The sequence below is a fragment of the Beta vulgaris genome, chromosome 7 (assembly GCF_026745355.1).
Source record: "Beta vulgaris subsp. vulgaris cultivar EL10 chromosome 7, EL10.2, whole genome shotgun sequence".
NCBI classification, from domain to species: Eukaryota; Viridiplantae; Streptophyta; class Magnoliopsida; order Caryophyllales; family Amaranthaceae; genus Beta; species Beta vulgaris.
In genome coordinates this window covers 42,281,249-42,299,827 of record NC_079208.1, presented here as the reverse complement: position 1 = coordinate 42,299,827, position 18,579 = coordinate 42,281,249, and positions in this window count along the sequence as shown.

The following is an 18,579-nucleotide window of genomic DNA, read 5'->3' as shown; positions in this document are numbered from 1 at the left end:
CAAATACATACATCATAATTCATACATCACCTTGTTGGAATTTAATTGCTTTTTTAAAGTCGATTATTTTGTCTGAACTATTGATTACATTATATTGATTATATCTAAAACGTCTCAATCTATCTTCAATGAATATCCTAGAAATTCAAAACTAGAGAAACGTACACGTATCTCGCACAAATTAAACGTGAGAAGCTTAGTACTTGGTAGTTCTACTGCTTAAATGTGACAAGCTTAGTACATTAGTACTTCCTCCGTTTCATATTACTCGTTACACTTCTCAATTCACGAATTCCTAGGCAATTTTTGGAGAAGAAAGAGGTAGAGAGTAAAAAGAAAAGGGATTCATGTGAGAGGAAAGAGATAGATAGAGTTTATTGCCCAAAGAGGAAGTGAGCAAGTAATGTGAAACTTCCCAAAATGGAGAGTGTAGCGAGTATCATGAAACGGAGGAAGTAATTCTTAAGTTGTCGTGTATTACTCCAAAGGTAGACAATTTGCATAGTAAATTTAGATCTTTTCTATACATTATTTTGAGTAGAATGTGAAATTAGGGTAAAACTTGGCTTCTCATTAATCAATATCACAATATATATGATACAAAAATTAGGCAATATAACAAAGATAAAACACTATCTTTAAACAACTTCTTAAAATATATCTCTACATCCTCCATTAGGTTGGAGCATGGGAGGACTCAAAAATGGCCAACTGGACAAGAAAAAATTCAAATTGTAACTTGCAAAGAGTTTTAGTAAAAATGTCAACTAATTGAGACTTTGTGGGAACATAAGAAGGTTCAATAAGACAATCAATAATGGCACCACACACTAAATGACAATCAACTTCAATATGTTTTTTGCGTTTATGAAAGGTCGGAAGCATAGAATGATTATCACAAAATAAGAGAGTGGATTTCGGGTGGTGAACTCTCGAATTGAGTAAGAAACCCTTCAGCCATTTCAACTCACAAGTGATAGCAGCCATATAACGATATTCTACTTCCGCAAATGAACTTCCAAGAAATTAGAGAATGACCCAAGAAAACAATAACCCATCAGATAACGATGAGTAACATGACAAGCCGCCCAATTAGAGTCACACTAACCTTGTAGAGAAAGCTCACTATATATCGACATGTAACAAGAGACCTTGACTCAACGAGCCTTTGACCAAATATCGTACCACTCGCAAAAGTAGCCTTCCAATGTTCTTCAAGAGGATCATGGGTACACTTAAATAAGACAGGAACGGGGTGGGGAAAATTAGGGCATGTACATAACGACGAAGGAAATCAAGTTCCCCACAAGACGACAATAGATTGTGGCGCGTGAACAAGTGGTGATTTTGTTCGATCGGGAAACCACAGGGCTTAGCACCCAACATACCAACCTCAGATATAATGCCAAGAGTATATTTCCTTTTGCCTAAAAAAAGACCAGCGGAATTACGAGCAACCTCAATACCAAGGACATATTTTAGAGGACCAAGATCCTTCATTTTTGAAACAATCATTCAAATAGGCTTTGAAAGTAGTGAGAGCAACAGAATCGTCGTTCCTAGAGATAATTAGATCATCAACATAGACCAACACTTTAATCTAAGTGGAACCATGAGTGAAAGTGAATAAGATTGCAGGAAACCATGCTCTTTCAAAGTAGAAACCGGCTTGGCAAACTAACAAAAGGAGTTTGTTTGAGGCAATAGATAAACTTGAAAAGTATATACACCAACTTAGGATTCAAACATTCAAAGCCGGGGAAAAGCTTCATATAAGCTTCTTAAGATCACTATGAAGAAAGACACTGTGGACGTCCATCTGGTGAAACTCCCAATTTTTAGAGGCAACAATAGTAAGAAAAGCCTCAACTATAGTCATCTTAGCTGGGGAGCAAATGTTTCATTATGAGGTTTTGGTTGTTCGTTCCTCATCACTACCAAGGGTTAGAGAAAAAAAATTTATGTAGGCTCCGATACAATGTAGAATGTGAAATTAGGATAAAGTTTGGTTTCTCATTAATCATCATCACAATATATATGATACAAGAATTAGAAAACTTAACAAAGATAAAACGCTATCTATAGGGAACTCCCTAAAATATATCTCTACTAGCAATTTATGCACACGATGCGTGCCTCACTTTTGAGAACATAATTTATAAGTTTTTTGGGCATAAATAAAGGTAAAATTTGAATATTAGACATATTTTTTTGGGCTAGCTAATGTTGTTGATTAAACCTATATCACTTAACCAAACCCGTCTTTTATTATTTATTTTATTTATAATTTCTTTAAGATTTATAAAATTCAAACTGATGAGTGATAAAAAAATGTTACGCAGATTTACTAAGGATTTCTTATATTTTTATCAACAAAGTATTTTGTTTTAATTAAATCATTTCACTTTGTTAATTGATTGTATTTCCCTTTTTGATTTACTACTTGATTGTGTATTGATTGATCAAATATTTGATTGATATAATTTTCATTGTTAACTTTTTAAAGCTATATTTGAGTTGGATTCTCTTTCATTTTTTTTAAGTAGAGTGGTTGATTTAATAAGGGGCAATTAAGTAAATTTATTAAAGGACGATATAGCTACCCCATTCCCTTATATAAGAGAGACTAGTAATATATACATGCGATGCGTGCAATAGTATATTAATATTAATAGTAACATCAAAAAATATTAAAAAACTAACTTAAGAGTGTAATATTTATGGTGAATATTTGATGAGCGTTATGATTTTTTATCTGTATTGCTAGTGTAAAGAGTATTTTTTCCAGAAAGAACTAAGTCGAGGTAAGATATATTGTCGTGTATTGGGAAGAATATTCAACAACTCTCTTTTTAGACAATAATTTAAGTTATGTTATTTATTTATTTATTTAAAAATACATATATTTTATGAGTCGTAGTTCAATTTAATTTTCATTAGGTAATATAGGTTTTTAGGCATACTATGGTGAGTAGTGCTTCAATAAAAGAAATTATAAATTGATATTATCTGGTGATGTATGTTTATATCTTTAATTATTTATTATCACAAAGTGTGCTCGAAAAAAATTAAAAAAATGAATATTCTCTTGTTAAGTTTCTTGATTCTTTTATGGTTTGTTAGTAGTAGTACATGTTATTTGAAATTGTTATTGCAATTGAGAGTTTAGATAGTAAGAATCTTGTGAATCTTTGTTTTTATAATTGTTTGAAAATTGATTTAGGCATCAATTTATATTTTCAATTGTGAGTTTCCTCTTTACACACATTTATATATATATATATATATATATATATATTTTTTGGTAATGTAAAACGTTTTTATTATATAAATCTATCTCTATTATATAAGGGAAGGGAGGAGCAATGGTGTCCTCTTTTGAAACGCCTATTTTGCCCCCCTTCCCTTTCTAAGTTACAAAAGGAATGTTAAAATCAAAATCGGCACTTAAAGAAAACTAACGAAAATTAATTTACAACACTCACTCACAAATTACTTAAAAGAAGAAACTTTACAAATCACTCATACAATTGAGAAAATCACGTTATAAAAATCGCACAAATCACTCAAATTATCAGGAAACTTTATTAAAACTTAAAATTAGCATATAAACTAAAACTAATAACCTAAAATGTCAATACATACAAAAACATTTACAAAAATTTTCTTACAAATCACTGTTCTCAAGAACCATTCACAATTACATACTCACAAAAGTTACCTATAAACACAAAACTGAGAAGAACATAAGATTTTGACGGCGATATCACACATTCATCCATCGGCAATTTGCGAACTTTCAAAAAGGTACATAACTCTTTTAACCTTCAAAATTATTTTACATTAATGAAATAAACAATAGCAACTTAGTCGACTGTTATGTAGTTAAAAAATGGAGATGATAGCAATGAGTTCAAAAGGGGTTTTATACAATCAGACTTAAATTTAATTCATTTTCATATAAAATAAATTTATTTTTTTCTTAAAAAATGCCAATATTAAAATTTTTGCCCGCAAAAAATCCATGTTCAGAAATAAATTTTGAAAAATAAAAAACAATATCGAACTTTTGCAAAAATCCATTTTCAGAAAAAAAAACTACATTAATTTCTGAAAAGTAACGATTTTTGTTTTTCTAAAAAAAATTACAATATCAAATTGTGTATGAAAAATTTAAAATTTCATTTCAAATATAATTGAAGCTCAAAGTGTTAAAATTTAGAAAAGGACAAGATTTAAAATGATGAAAATTTTAAATTTTAATGTGTGAAAACAGAATTTAGAAGTTAGACAAGGAAAAAAAAAACTGAAATTAGTTTATACTTTCCGGTTACAATTTTGGGATCATGGATCAAATTTAACCCATGCTAATGTCCAAAAAAGGTAGAATTTGTTTTTTTTTTTAAATGAGGCACGCATCGCGTGCGTAAATTGCTAGTATTACATAAGGGAAGGGGGTACCTATGGTGTCCTTTTTTGAACTGACTATTTTGCCCCCCTTCCCCTTTCCAAATTACAAATATATCTCTTATCAAACAAAGCCACATAAATTAGACATTGAGAAAATCACTCACTCGCAAATATTATCAGGAAACTTTACAAATATTACACAAATCACTTATATCACTCACAAATCACTTATATCAGGAAACGAATTGAGAAAATCACGTTGAAGAAATCACACAATCACTAAACTTTACAAAAAAAAAAACTAAAAATTAAATTACAAACCATTGTTCTAAAAAACACACAAAATTAACTCACAAATCACTTATAGTAGGGAGTCAATACATAAAAAAAACATTCACAAAATTCACTTACAAATCATTGTTCTCAAAAACTCACAAAATTCGCTTGCAAATCATTCTTTACATATACACGATATGCATAACAATCTGTAAAAAAAACGTAAAATTTCGACGGGGATATCACACATTTGTCCATCGACGATTTGCAAACTTCCAAAAAGGTACACAATTCTTTGAATCTTGCAATTTATTTCAAATTAGTTGAAAAAACAATAACTATTTTTATGTAGTCGAGTAACAGAAAAAAGGGGAGATAATAGCAATTAGTTGAAAAGCGCTTTTATACAATTAGACTTAAATTTAACTCTTTATTTTCACATGAAATTAGAGAACAAGATAAAAGTAACAAATTTAATTTTTTTTTTTAAAATTCCAATATTAAAATTTCTGCTCATAACTTTTGCAAAAACTTCATTTTCAGAAATACTTTTTGAAAAAAATAAAATCAAACTTTTCGCCAACGTCTTTTGCAAAAATCAATTTTCGGCTAAAAAATTACATTAATTTGCTAAAACCATTTTCAGAAAAAAAAGATTATCTTGTGAAAACAAACAGTGAAATTAAGCACCAAGACAACTGTAAAATTTTGAAATCGAAAAAAAGGGCTTTTATACAATTTAACTTTAATTCATTTTCATGTTAAATCAGAAAATAAGATAAAAGTAACGATTTTTGTTATTTCAAAAAGATTCCAATATCAAACTCTGACAGAAAATTTCAAATAATTTTAAATATAAGTTTGTGAAATCATAATTTAAATGTTAGGCAAGGGAAAAAAAAAACTGAAATTGATGCATACTTTTCGGATTAAATTTTGGAAAGATTGATTTATACTTTTCGGATTAAAACAAAAATTACATTAATTTGCGAATTACCTTTCTTTGTTATAAAATCGACCCAAGAAAAAACTGAAGTTGGTTTGCTTCCTTCAAAAGTGGGTTCAAACGGCTGATGGATTTCTCATGAACTGTGTTCCTTCAGAAGTTTCTTTTTGATGAATTAGATCTACTGCTGCGCATGCTTAATACTTGAAATGGTTGATTTTGTTATTGTATAAGGCATAGTTTGATGAACCGGGTAGTGGGTTCCTTCAAAATATGGGTTGTAGATTTGTAGTGAGAGGAGAAAGAGAATTAATAGTTAGAAAAAGTAGTGGAATTATACAGTGAGAGGAGAGACAAAATGAACTGGGTAAGGGGGTTCCTTCAAAAAACGACGCTTTATGATGGTGAGATCCATTAATTTTAGGAATAAAAAGATGAAATCAGATGATTAGATCTTGATGAAGAGGATAACAAAGAAAGGTTGATGATGATGATGATGAGATTTTGAGGGGATTAAAAACAAGCTTGATGATGATGATAACGATGCTTGAAGATGGTGAGCGAGAAGAAAAGAAATAAGATGGAAGTGAGGGAGGAGGAGAGAGAAGGCCTGAAGGGGGTGGGGTTAGAAAGGGGCAGTAGAAACACTAGAAGTAGATTAGTAGAAGTATAATAAACTTAATAATTTGTGCACGCATCGAGTATTATCTAAATGAATAAGAATTAGATTGTGTGCATACATAAGGGAAAGGGGTAAAAAGGTTCTTATATTTCAAAATTCTCTAATTTTATATACTACTAACTTTTAATATCTCTATTATATAAGAATCTTATTATATAAACTTTAATTCTACTGTATATAAAATTAGTAGTATATAATAGTTAGTAGTACTTAATTCAAAAATTCTACTGTACTTAATTCAATAATAATAATAGTAATAATAATAATAATAATAATAATAATAATAATAATAATAATAATAATAATAATAATAATAATAATAATAACAATTAAGTTGAATTATTTTCCCCTCAAAATTAATAATAATAATAACACCAACAATAAAATAAAAAATTATTAAAAATAATACTACCTCCGTTTCTTTTTAATTGTTACACTTACCCTTTTCACGCATGCCGATGCACTACTTTGAGCCTTTATATCTCTAATTTTGTATTTGTAAAAAATATAAAAACTACATATTAATAAAATACATACTAATACGAATCTAACAAGATCCCACATGACAATGTTTTTATTCACGTGTAAATCACAAACGAGGGTCAAAGTGCAATTTGTGAATAGTGTAAAATGTCAAAGTGTAACCATTAAAAAGAAACGGAGGTAGTAATAAACAGTAAAATAAACTAATAAAAATCATGTCTATAATTGTCATTTTACACATCAAATACTTACCAGCTTTTGTCAAACAGGTAAGTGTTACCAAACACATTTCATAAAAACAGCAGTCAAATCCACTTAATAAAAAAGTTAAAACTCTAACAAACTAGAATTTTTTAGAGCTGAACTGAACTGAACTGAACTGAACTGAAGTGAATTGAATTGAATTGAATTGAATTGAATTGAATTGAATTGAATTGAATTGAATTGAACTGAATTGAATTGAATTGAATTGAATTGAATTAAATGTAATAGATATATAAATAATATTTAAACAATAATAATAATAATAATACTAATAATAATAATAAGAGTAATTAGTAAAATAAATTATACCAACATAATAATAATATTTAACAAAATGGTTATAAAAGAATGGAGCTGAACTGAACTGATTAGAGCTGAACTGAAAATAAGCTGGGGAGAACAGTCCCTAAAGATAACGTTCGTTATGGACTTTGTCCGTTAAGATTTAAAGGCTTGAATTTTATTGAGGATGGAGGTTGATTAGAAGTTAGGCTTTAATCTTGGGTTGTGTCTTTATGGAGATTTTAAGTTAGGATAAAGGACATTTTAAGTGAAAGGAAAAGGACAATAGAGATATTTTAATTTTTTATATAGGGTGGTTTTTTATATAATTTCTAATATGGATGATAAAGTGATAATAGTTGAAGAGAATTCAAACTCGATTTATGGGTTAACGTGTAATAATAGCTTACTTTCTAGGATGTGATTTTCTTCTAGCCATGAAAGATGGCTAATTAGTTCAAGTTAATCTCTTTTTTAAAAAGTAGTGCGTCATGTCTACTCATATGTTTAGACTATACTAAAAATATTACATTAGATATGATATAGATTTTAGAATGGACGACTTCGAATTGCAAATTACTCAAGAACGTAGGATTAGATGGATGGAAAATAAAAGGATACGAAGAAATTCAATGACCCCTGTACAAAGAGATTCTGAAAATGCAAGAAGGCGAGCTAGACGAGAAGATGATAGTGTAACACCTTTGCACATTCAATTTGACTCACCCACCACTGAAAGACAACGTCAGACTGTGAATCAACGTGATGTACCTACTTCTTCAAATATAAGGATGCCTATGGTAGACATCACTAATCACCAAAGTCATGTCACACATGATCATGGAAGACATAATCGTATATATCTAAACTAGACATAAACATTTGCCTAAAATTTCATTACTCAATTAATTTATACGATCTCTTACGCAGTGCAACTATTGTTTGACATTAATGCCAACAATAATTATGGGATTGCAATTGAAAGTAACATGCCGACTCGACACTACTGTGTTGGTGAAAGTAGCACTTCCAATGTCAATAACACGCCAGGAGCGGCAACTTCTGGAATAAGGATTTGGAAGGTCGGGCGACGTGGATATCACAATTGTGCAAGGGATTACCAAGAGAGTAATGGGGTTCCCATATTCAGTCTACCTCCAGTGACAACATGTCCACACTGTCAAGCACGACTTTTCAGTTGTGAATCATCAGAATTATGTTGCTTGAGCGGGAAGGTCAGATTACCTGAATTCCCTTTGTCATCTGCTCTACTAGGCCTCTATTCTGATCAAGGAGAGGATGGGGAACATTTCAGACTGAACATTCGAAAGTATAATCATGTTTTCGCATTTACTTCAATGGGAGTCATTATAGATGATGAATTAGCCGACGCACGTCAAGGTGTGTACACATATCGTGCTCACGGTTCAATTTATCATCGTATTGGTGGATATTACCTTTGAACTCAAATGATCGTCCTCGATTCCTTCAAATGTACATATATGATACCGAGCATGAAAATGAGCACCGAATGGCAGGAAATGCAACGTTAAGAGTGGATATCATTGATAGGATAAAAAATATTTTGAACGAGCACAATCCTTTTGTTTGTACTCTCCGACATCTCGCTCAACGAGATGACATACAAGAATGCAAGTTTGTCATAAAAGAGCAACCTCTTAACCAACATAATATATTCAATGCCTTCAGCCTCTCAAGTTGCAGCAGTTGTTGTCGGAGGTGATGATATTGCCAACCTGAAAGAAAGGGATGTCATGGTAGAGTCCGTCACTGGACGACTTATGTCTATCAAAGAGACTGCAGGCTATTACGATCCACTACGATATCCTCTATTATTTCCTTAAGACTCTTACGGTTGGGATTTAAACACCAGATCTTTAACTGGCAAGAAGATAACATGCCGAGAATTTTATTCATATATGTTTCAGGTACATAGAATATCACCACCATTCTCCATCCTCAATGTTAATCATTATGAATATTCTAACTGCTTCACCAATTTATACTTGAAATATATGAGAGAATGTTATGATTCTATAGACTTAAGAGCTGGCTGATTAACTCAACAATTTGTTGTGGACAACTGTGATGCAAGCATCCAATTTGAGATGGGTTGCACTCAACCAAGACACAATTATCTACTTTAATATAGACACCTATATTATTTGAATCTTATTTTGTGCACTTTCTTACCTACATGTAGAAAATGTTGGACGAAGAACTATACTTCCATCATCATTTGTTGGGAGTCTGCGAGATATGCATCAACGAAAATGGCTTTGGTGCACAAATTTGGCAAGCCAAACATATTCCTTACTATGATGTGCAATCCGTCGTGGTCAGAAATAGTAGTAGAATTACTACCTGGCGAACAACCTCATGATCGTCCACACTTGCTAACAAGGGTATTTCAATGCCAAACTCGAGGAGTTAAAAAAGGATGTGTTAGAAAGGAATGTTCTCGGGAAGGTAGTTGCTTATGTATATGTGATTGAATTCCAAAAACGAGGGCTTCCACATGTTCATATGTTACTAATTCTTGACCAAAGTGACAAGCTTGCCACTCCTGATGATTAGATAAAATAGGAGAGCAAAATTCCTGACCAACAACAAGAACCAGAGCTCCATAAAAGGATTCTTAAACACATGATTCACAACCCATGTGGTGTCCAGAATCCACGTTCACCATGCATGAAACAAGGGAGTTGTAAGAAGGGTTTCCTAAGTCATTCTCTAATTGTACAAAGCAAGGAAATGACTCATATCCCATCTACCGTCGGCGTCAAGATGCTCCACCTGTACCATTACGTGAGAATTCACGAGTAACTGTAGATAATCGGTGGGTAGTTCCGTATAACCCGTGGTTGTTGAATAAGTATGATTGTCACATTAATGTAGAGATATGCAGCACATTAAGTGTGTCAAATATTTATACAAATACATCCATAAGGGTTCTGATAGAGTTTCCATGGAAGTTCATAAAGGGGATGAGATTGCACAGTTCGTTGATGCAAGATGGATTTGTGCACCTGAAGCTATGTGGAAATTTTACAAATTTCCAATGACTCGGATGAACCCGTCTGCAAGTTCACTTGCCAAACATACACCAAGTTAGATTCGAAGGAAACCAGCCTATCGAAAGCTTTTGGCTGACCCAAGGAACTCCAAAACAATGTTGACTGAGTTTTTCAAGATGAATTCAGTAGATCCTGAAGCCAAAATTACTATATAGAGAATTTCCAGAAAAATATAGATGGATTAATTCCACGCAGAGTGGCGCCGAAGGAAAACCACGCGAGAGTAATTGGTCGATTGTATGTAGCTTCGCCTCTGGATGTTGAAAGGTTTTACCTAAGAATGTTACTAAACCATGTCAAAGGGCCCCAATCATATGATCATTTAAGGACTGTCAATGGGATACCCCACCCTACCTTTAGAGCTGCAGCTGAGTCCTTAGGTCTTATTGAGAATGATGAAAGTACGTCAATGTCTTAAGAATGTCAGGTAAGAACACTGAGACGATTATTTGCAACTATCTTAATATATTGTCAACCATCTGGGTTACGTGCACTGTGGATGAGTTCTTACACTTGGTTGAGGATTACCGTCTTCGACAACGACAAACAACAATGAAATTCTAACTTACAAGCTTCTTAAAGACTTGGATCGCTTATTACGACCGCTCAGGAAAAAATATCAGACTAATGAATTGCCAAATTTACCAGAATCTGTTGAAAATATTGACGAGTTATCTGAAGTGATGGAGGAGTATTTCTCAGTGCCAGTTCCTACTGAGGATACCGAGTGCATAGGTAAGTTGAATGCCGATCAACGACATGCATATGACACAATGATGAATGCTATCACTTTAAAAAATGGTGGTGCTTTCTTTGTTGATGGTCCCGGTGATACTGGAAAAACATATCTGTATCGAGCTATATTAGCTACTATAAAAGGTAGAGGTGAGATAGCTATCCCAACCGCGACTTCTGGAATTGCTGCCACATTGTTGCACCAAGGAAGAACTTCACACTTAACTTTTCAACTACCCTTAAAACCAGATAGCTCATCGTCATGCACCTTTACAAAGGGTTCAAAAACCGGCATTCTTTTAAAACATTCTTCAGTTATTATATGGGATGAGGCACCAATGACACATAAGTATCAGTTTGAAGCAGCTGATCGTTCACTTAAGAATTTAATGGGAAATGACTTGCCATTTGGGGGAAAAATAATTGTGTTTGGTGGGGATTTCAGGCAAGTTCTACCTGTTGTGAGAAATGGGACAAGAGCTCAAATGATTGATGCATACTTGATAAGGTCTCCACTATGGAACCATATTTCGGTTCTGCAATTGAGAGAAAGCATGAGTTGTTGCTGATATGATAAAATTGCCGAGTAACATGGTTATCCCTACTGTTGCTGATACCTCGATTGATGGGTTGATTGATCAAATTTTCCCCAATCTAAATGAACACATCGGTGATGGAAATTTTATGGTTGAAAGAGCAATCATCACTCCATTGAACGAAAATGCTGATAGAATCAATGACAAGGTTATCGAACGATTTCTCGGAGAAGGACGAACATACTACTCATTTGATTCAGTGCCTGATGATACAAGAAACCTGTATCAGCAAGAGTTCCTAAATTCAATTGTCGCGTCAGGACTGCCTCCACATGTGCTCAAACTGAAACCTGGCGTTCCTCTAATGCTTCTCAGGAATATCGATCCTAAAAATGGTCTTTGTAATGGAACCGACTACTTTGCCATTCGCTAAAGGATCATTTCATCGATGCTGAGATTTTAACTGGACATGCAAGGGGAAACAGGGTCTTTTTGCCAAGAATTCCGTTGAAAACTGCTGAAGATATTAGGTTACCTTTTGAGATGGTCAGAAAGCAATTCCCTGTAAAGTTGAGTTTTGGTTTAACTATAAACAAGTCTCAAGGGCAAACCATCCCACATGTTGGGATATATCTTCCTGATCATGTATTTAGCCATGGGCAGTTGTATGTTGCACTTTCGCGTGGAATTTCCGAGAACACGACAAAGATTGCGGTCGACAATGGAAAGATTAGAGGAAATAAAGGAGTGTTCACAAAAAATATTGTGTACAAGGAAGTTTTGTTACTTTCTACATAGTGTATCTTACATTCAAATATTTTATTACCATATTTCATGAAATTTAATAAATGTTATGAATTATACTTTTGATAGTATGTAGTTTACACATGGTTTTAATGCACGGATGTTTTGATTTAACAGTATCAATTGAAAGTGATGTTTTATATATTTGATGTAATTGTGGTAATTGTTAGGATGGAATATCATTGTACACCCTTTGCTCATTTATTTCCTTGCGGAGTACGAAAATATGATGTGGAGCACGATTGGTTCATAATTTTGACATCTTCACCTTCACACATCGTGGAGCTTGCAAACAAATTTGGAAAATGCTTTTTGTGGATAGTGAGGTAAATTTATAAATAACTCTTATTATATTGGGAAATTTCTTTCCATTATTACACCCATAATAATTATTATCATTATTGCTTTATAGGGTGATGGCATACAGTGTACTGTATTGTCCCCCATATTGAGAGATTTCTTGGGATTTCAAGACGGCTACATCTATGTGCTCCTCTGTAATAGTGCCTGCTGACTACACAAATGACATTGTTGACGATTCCAGACAGATGTTATTGACTGATGCATCTTATGTCATTCTTGAAGATAAGATGACCTTGCAATGCCCACTTTTTTTTGCAAATAGTGCCGTTATCTCATATATGGCGTCGTGTCTATTGCAGTGACAAATTATTCGGTAAAGTCTATTTATTTCCAACCATATACATGTTGTCACTACGAAAACACATATTTAATGCATGGTGAACGTTTCTCAGATGTCATTGGAATACTCCTTGATGTATCACCGATTCAACGGTTGGAAACAACTCTTTAAAAGAGATGTTGCAATAATGGATAACACTACGTGCACATTCTTTATTTAATATCACAATTTATTATTATAGTGCATTGCTTTTTTTAACTTTATTCTCTCCAGGTGGATCATTATCAAATTAACTGTTTGGAATGATTATGTTCATGTCTTCGGAGATGGACCATTTGATTATGGGAAACAACATTCAATTGTTGTCGCATGTGGGCTTCATCTGAAAAATTACCACGGTATGAATAACATCCCTTTTCATACAACAAAGATATTGCTTTTAAATTTGTATATGTATATGGTGACCAAGATTAATTTTTGGAATCATTTATGTCAACAGGGGTATATCTTACGACCGGCTATTACAGCAGAATATACTTAAATACAGAGAACAAATTTACCAGTTTATTATCTGCATGGTATGCAACATTCAGTTTCACACCAATCAACTAATCAAAAAAAATTATACGCACCTTATTATGTATATAAATTGATTCTCACATACTGCCGATTCAGGTATGACACCGAGAAACTGGCACAGAAACGGGTTGCGGCTTTCCGCTCATGTCCATTTGCAATGCATTCATCAATTGCAGTTTATAATGCCATTCGTACTCGGATATCTAAATTACCTACTATAAGAGTGTAAATAACTATAAACCTTTTCAATTTGTTTATTAGTGGAATTATCAATACAAAACAAAATAACGAATATTTGTTGTTTTCTATGATAGGTTCATTATTGTCGATTAGTCGCTCATGTGAGGCGTATTGAGTCACAACCTGATGAGATTATTTACGAAGCATGTAATGAAAAATTGTCATCACCCAAACGGTCTATAAATGTGTACGGTGCAATCTAACAAATGCTGCAACTATTCCAAGGTATAAACTTTATAACATTAATCTACATATATTACAAATATTCACAAATCTTATTAATTGTGTTTTCCTTGACAGATTAATGCTTCGACTCATTATTTCTGACAAGAGTGGTAAATGGGAGTAACATTGATGAAGACCTAACTCAACACATGTTGCGGTGTACTCCGACTGAAATCAAATCACTACTTCAACAGGTTTGTCAAGTATTCCAAACTTTTTTAACGTATCGTTTTACAACTAAAAACTAATATCTCTATTAATTGCAGCCTAATGGAAGAGCAACAGTTTTCAACAAAGTTATGAATGTTTTCGGTTTCAAAGAATACTCATGGTTTTTACATCCACCAAGTAACACCATGGAATTAATCAGTTCCACACCGTTGATTACATATTTGAAGTTGACTGGGCTATAGAGTGTGCGTGGATTTTCAAGAAAATTAGTTAATGTCAACAAAAAAGTAGTTACAAATGCAATTTCAATACTTATACTTATTTATTAAAGTGTTTTTAAATACTATTTGATTGTATTTCAAGAATCTTATTCACAAAATGGAGTGAACTTAAATACTAACTTGCATTTGCTTTTTGTTTACTACTTAGTAATAATTAGGCTTTAAAATGTCATCGCACGCATCGCGTGCATAAAAAGCTAGTATATTATAAGTCAAGGGGAAGCTATGGTATCTCCCTTTAAAAGTCTTTTTTGTCCTTAGCTAAATATATAATTGGATATTCAAATCTTCTACACTATATACTTTCCTAATTTAAAGATGGGGTCAAAATTCTAATGATAAGTTAAACTAAGTAAACATTAACAAAGTAACTTGACATAATTAGAAAAATAGTTATTTAATTTAAAAAAATCACAAATTTAAATTGACTATAAGACCTTATATCTAAATGTTCATTATTACAATTTCTAATCACTTTACATTAGTTTCTAGTAAAACAATAATTATAAATTTTACTTCTTAAATTATATTTAGATGAAATTTATTAAGAATAGACCCAAACAATTGACGCACGCATCGCGTGCATTGAAGACTAGTACAAATATATTAAAAGGCGTGTGTGGCAATGTATACACGCCACATGACACCCCTGTTACTCAATTAGGGTCTGTTCTCCCCAGCTTATTTTCAGTTTACCTCCAATCAGTTCAGCTTAGTTCAACTCCAATCAGTTCAGCTCCAATCACTTCAGTTCAGCTCCAATCAGTTCAGTTCAGTTCAGTTCAGTTCAGTTCAGCTTCATTCTTTTATAACCAATTTGTTAAATATTATTATTATGTTGGTATAATTTATTTTACTAATTACTCTTATTATTATTATTATTATTATTATTATTATTTATTTTTATATCATTACTATTAATTATTATTATTATTATTATTATTATTATTATTATTATTATTATTATTATTATTATTATTGTTGTTGTTGTTGTTGTTGTTGTTGTTGTTGTTGTTGTTGTTGTTGTTGTTGTTGTTGTTGTTGTTGTTGTTGTTGTTTCTATATATTATTTTGCTTATTATAGCTTTACTCATTATTATTACTATTATTATTAGGATGAACATGGTTTAGGTTAAAGCACAAATAAACCCATGTTTTTAGCCCATAAACCAATCAAATCGCTTCAAGACGGTTTATGATGTAACTTTTGCGGTCCAAACCAATCATTATTTTATTACTAAATATTATTATATTATTAAATCCAATTATTAAAATAGTAATATTAATTTACTTCTTAGATATTATTGTTATTATATATCATCATCAAGTATTAATATATTAATACAAATAATATAAACTAATTATTATTAATTATCATTATTATCATTAATTATTATCATTAATTTATGATTATTAATATTATTTATTTATAACTATCATTTAAAAATATCAAAAATACTATTATTATTATTCATTATTATTACTTATCATTATAATTATTATTTAATATTCATATTATTATTGTTTAAATATTATTTATATATTTATTACATTCAATTTAATTCAATTCAATTCAGTTCAGTTCAGTTCCAATTAGTTCAGTTCAGTTCAGTTCAACTCCAATCAATTCAGTTCAGTTGTTTTATGCCGAAGAGAACAAGCCCTTAGAATTGTCCAATGTGTACATAAGTCATGTCAATTAACAAAAGTAGAATTGACTTGCAACAAGATTTAAACCTATGACCTCTTGCTATTATACATGACACAATTACCATCTTAACCAAATTTTAATCATGCTTTAAGTTTCCAAATTATTATATTTGTACCTTTTAAATGTTGAGTTTTTCTTAATATATTTTAGTGGGAATGGAAAAAATGCATATCAAGTCGGTAGCACAATACCAACCGGGAGCAACGCCCGGGCCCAAATACTAGTTTATAAATAAGAAAAGAATTAAGAAAATCTTTTCTTTATTATTTTTTGTAAGATTAAGGATATATAAGTATTTTCAAGAGGGGACGCCATAGTTCTCCTCTTGGTTTATATAAATATAGTATTTTTTGCACGCGATGCGTGCTTGAATTCTTTTCAAGACAGAAACTCGATTTTTTCCGACTTATATAAAAGTCAAAATTTGAACATTATACATACAAAGTATAATTATTTTTAGTTGCAAAATTTAATTGGTTTGTCTCTGTCACTTAAGTCTCTCCCGTCTCTTTTTTTCAAGGTCAAACTTCTATGAACAAAATAGAAATTTTATTGAATTTATCTATGATTTCTAATATTATAATTTTTTAGTTATTTTTAAATTAAGTACACTATTCATATATTGTGAAGAAATGGACACTTGGATTTCAAGTCAAATTTTTGTGAGTATGTATTGACGTAGTGTATTGGTTGTAGTTTGTAAGTCAATTTTTTGGTTTTTGTAAAGTTTCATTGTTTGAGTGTTTTGTATAATGTAAATTATGCAATTCTATGATTTAAGTTGACTTGTGAGTGATTGTTATAATTTAATTTTCAGTATTTTTATTTGAATCTCCCTTTGGTTTGTAATTGGATTTGTAATTTAGAAAGGAAAAGGGTAAAATAGTCTCTTCATTCGGGGACACCATAGCCCCTCCCCTCCTTATATAATAGAGATATGTTGTACTTTAATTCTTGAATGATTTTAAATAAACCTTTTTACCTTGATAATTAATCGCTATTATATAATAGAAAGAGATAGGTCCAAATATATGTAAAAGTTTCATTATATATAGGAAACACTATGAAAAAGTAAATAATTTTTTTTCCTTGTCTAACTTCTAAATTATGATTTCACTACAAATACACCTCAGTTTTTTTTCCTTGTCTAACTTCTAAATTATGTTTGCACATTGATATTTAAAAATTTTCATCATTTCAATTTTAATCCTTTTCTAAATTTTAACACTTTGAGCTTAATTATATTTGAAATGAAATTTTGATTTTTTTCATAAATTTGATATTGGATTTTTTTTAGAAAAACAAAAATCGTTACTTTTCGCAAATTAATTTAGTTTTTTTTTCAAAAAGATTTTTGCAAAAATTGTTCGCAAAAAGTTTGATATTGTTTTGTTTTTCAAAATTTATTTCTGAACATGGACTTTTTGCAAAAGTTATGGGCAAAAATTTAAATATTGGCATTTTTTTAGAAAAAACTAAATTTGTTTTATATGAAAATGAATTAAATTTAAGTCTGATTGTATAAAAGCCCTTTTGAACTCATTGTTGTCATCTCCATTTTTTTAACTACATAACAGTCAACTAATTTGCTATTGTTTATTTCAACTAATGTAAAATAATTTTGAAGGTTAAAAGAATTATTTACCTTTTTCGAAGTTCGCAAATTGTCGATGGATGAATGTGTGATATCGGCGTCAAAAGCTTATGCTTTTCTCAAATTTGTGTTTATAGGTAACTTTTGTGAGTATGTAATTGTGAATGGTTCTTGAGAACAGTGATTTGTAAGTAAATTTTTGTAGTAAAGTTTTTTTATGTATTGACGTTCTAGGTTATTAGTTTTACTTTGTATGTTAATTTTAAGTTTTAATAAATTCCTGATTATTTGAGTGATTTGCGTGATTTTTATAACATGATTTTCTTAATTGTATGAGTGATTTGTAAAGTTTCTTCTTTTAAGTGATTTGTGAGTGATTTGTGAGTGAGTGTTATAAATTAATTTTTGGTAGTTTTTTTTGAGTTCCGATTTTAATTTTGAGATTCCTTTTGTAATTTAGAAAGGGAAGGGGGGTAAAATAGTCAGTTCAAAAGAGGACAACATAGCTCCCCCTTCTCTTATATAATAGAGATATAATAGAGATATTTTGTAATAGTTTAGAACTTTAGATAAATGTTTAATGATTATTATTAACATATTACGTGACTACAAATAGTCT